General features: G+C 37.0%; 1 long non-coding RNA gene across 1 annotated transcript; it reads right to left on the reverse strand.

Annotated features, from left to right (window-relative positions):
• Positions 1 to 1,320: 1,320 nt before the first annotated feature.
• LOC117102427 lies at positions 1,321 to 2,668 on the reverse strand. Its single transcript, XR_004444412.1, has 3 exons — positions 2,630 to 2,668; positions 2,241 to 2,321; positions 1,321 to 1,359 (listed from the first exon to the last, which is right to left on the reverse strand). It is a non-coding gene; the product is annotated as an uncharacterized LOC117102427 (long non-coding RNA).
• Positions 2,669 to 3,337: the final 669 nt, after the last annotated feature.

Below are 3,337 nucleotides of genomic sequence, written 5' to 3' on the forward strand. Positions count from 1 at the left end.
TTGTCAATGAGCATACTATGTAGTCTTATTTCTCCTCTTCTCCATACACACATCCCCCAGCCAATTTCAAGAGGTATTGCATCACAGCCAACGCTATCATAGCCATGCATTTTGAATCTGTGAGAGATAATTAGCTGAATACACTCCTAGTTATTTATGTGTCCAGCAAAGCGGCTATACAGACAATTGAACAAATTATGCTAAATATGATGGAACGTAAAACTGCAACACACATGACAAATTGTAATGACACTCAACAGCTAATTTTATGACAATCTTTATTAGCATAAGCTGGTTAATGGTGTATTTAAATGGCAGAAAGTACATATAAACAATCAAATATGAAAATACAATCTAAACATCAAGAAATAATTACACGTGCAATGAAAGGTTAAGTCGGATTATCTCGCTTTTAAATTTAAATATTGCCTCGATCAGAAAATATATAATTCTAAGAATAATTATCTAAATCAAGCTTTTTAAACATACACATATGTCTCTTATACACATCTAGATGTGTAAAAGAGACAGCCCCTATACTACCCGCAACTCGTCGTTATGGCAACAAGAATTGAATCATGGACGGAGGTCAATGGAGAGCTTCTTCTTTCCAGATCAGATTGTTATACTCTGGGCCTGCTGCCTTGTAGTCTTCTGCTGAAATACCTCCTTGGCCAACAGCTTTCACTTTTCAGAGCATGGGTGGCTGTAATAAACTAAACAAGTGTTGGTGCATTATCAAGATGATCATTGAAATGCTCTCTCCACTTGTTCCAGATTCCGGCCTTAATACTATTTTTGGTCTAATGCCACGAGATAGTCCATATATCTTTTTGTAGCTGCTAAAAATGCTCTGCGGGTGATCATAGTGATCGGGGAAATGTTACTTAAGAAATAGTAGGCCTAAATAATTACAAAAGAATGAACATATTCGCCATGAAAATAGGCCAAAAATTGTTGGCACGCAGCAGCCAACTAATATAGGTCGATAATTACCAAACAATTGCTCAGCATAACACCCTCTTTTTTCAGATATGTGTCCAGACTGCACGCCTGCCATTTCGTTGCACGTTGCATGTCGCTTTGATCTACAACGTGAGTAATTACTTCGTACTGTTTTGTTATTTTTATGTACAGTAACAGTAGTTAATTATCTTCACGCACCAAATGAGTTTTGAGTGCCACCGATCTGAATGTGCATGTTGGAATAAACACTCTTTATGTATTGTACTGTCAGTGTTAGTGAAACAATTCATCCGAGTTCAGCGGAATGGCAATTATACACATTGTAGACTGGCCCTTGAAAACAATAAGATATTTCGGTTTCTGCGTCGATTACGCTCCCAATCACTGGTACAGCTAATGACAAAAATAAGGAATTGAAATAGTACATCAGGAAAAGTAATGATGATTTTTCAAAGGTGAATTTTAATCATAAAGTTGTGCATAATACTTGAGCTAACGGAAGTATTAAATTGGTATTGACGTGCTAGAGAGGAGGGTGAAGAGGACTCTGCTTTTCCACTAGCTATCATAACTATTGAGGGTCACAAAATGATAAGCTTCGGCTAGATGGACCACACTCACAAAACATTGTTGAAATAAACTTTTATCAATAGCTCTTCCACATCATTTTAAGTTCATTAATTTTATTTATTTCACGCGTTTACCCTTTATATATATTGCTGTAGGCCTATTTTTGAATTGTCGGTGGTCTCGAATTGCAATTGATGGCGTTGGTTCCTCACGCTGTTTCTGTGTATGCTATCGTTAGCAGTTAGGCTTGATTCACGGTATTGCTTGTATTTGGGTCAACTCGTCTGAATTGCTCTAGTGTGAATTATAAGTACTAAATGGACAATAGACGTTTCCGGATCATTAATCAAACTTAGCAACAAACCAATACGCGTGTGTTGTCCAACAAACGCATGTGTTTGAGTAAGTTTTTGTCTTTTTGTGGGACGTTGGCAACAATTATCGAAGGGGTTTGGCTTAGCGGAAGAGTCCATCGTCGTTATTTACCATGAGGTACCATTTCTCAATAGAATACTATTGACTGGCAGTCAACTTTCGCGATTTCGAAATTCAAACATGTGAATTGGCAATAACCAAAGTAATTATACCTCCTTGAAAGTAATAAATAACATAGGCCTTATCGTATCGATTTTTTAAGTAAGTGTTTCAGTGTGTAACATTTGAGGGGTTTTCTATATTACCGGTATATTTAGAAACTGAAATACCTCTACGATTGTCACACACTCCAGAAGGCTCTCGCCTGCAAGTCTTGTGTTTGCAAAATTGAATCTGAATACTCTCTGAAACTATAAAAAATATATCTGCTCGTGAAAGTGAAATCAATCAAATTATGCCAAATTTTTCTATACGAAATATCCAGTCTTAACGTTCGTATTATAAAACTTTAAATCACGTAAGCTTATCGGCTAATCCACTCGGTTTTAGGTGTGAGGGAAATACAAGTGGATATGTATGTCCTAGGAAAAGAAGCGAATACAACACTTAACAAGGGTACTTAGTATCAAATATAGTTGAGTTTCGAAACGTTATTGTATGCTCATATCAATGTGATTACGTCATAATATAAACGTAGAAATATTGTAGGCCTACTCACATGACATTGAAGGAATTTCACTTTGATCAGGCGAATCTGTGAAGAGGAATAGGCCTACATTATAATTTTGTAATATTGAAAGTTGCAGTGCCGTACTGTCATATCTCGTTGTCATAACCATCCAATCTTTCTAGCATACATCTATTTTGCTTTGCGGCTCCCATCTATTCAAGGGCGTTGATCCGTGGTTGAAAGTGAGGGAGGAGGACGAAGTGCAAAGAAAATTTTGGGCCGTAGGCACAAGCCATGGTTGGTGGCCAGGGTCTGCCCAGGGCCCTCGGGGATGGGCGAAGACCCCGGAAACACTGGCGTCTATAGCAATTTTTATAAGTCGTATCTAACTGATTTTAAGGAATGCAATTAACATTGATTTTCACACTACAATTTCAAAATATGGTGGCGGATCCAGAAATTCGAAATAGAAGGGACCCAGGGAGGGACTTTTACAGATGGAGTGTAGACCACCTCATCCCCACCATGGTTGGGGCTGAAGTAAGTAAATTTATGATTATGTCGCCTCTAGTTGACCGGAAATGGCAATCTCAGACATAAATTTAAATATAATTTTCTTTTTTCTCCACTTTTAAATTTTGAAAAATTAGGGCTACTGAAATGCTCATCATAAACATATTTCAATTTATCCTGGTAATCATAATCATGCCCTTTTGCATATTTCATGCAAATATAAAATTCATGAAAATAATTTAT

Source organism: Anneissia japonica, unplaced genomic scaffold, assembly GCF_011630105.1.
Source record: "Anneissia japonica isolate Jap-2015-1 unplaced genomic scaffold, ASM1163010v1 scaffold1005_len2656397_cov198, whole genome shotgun sequence".
NCBI lineage: Eukaryota > Metazoa > Echinodermata > Crinoidea > Comatulida > Comatulidae > Anneissia > Anneissia japonica.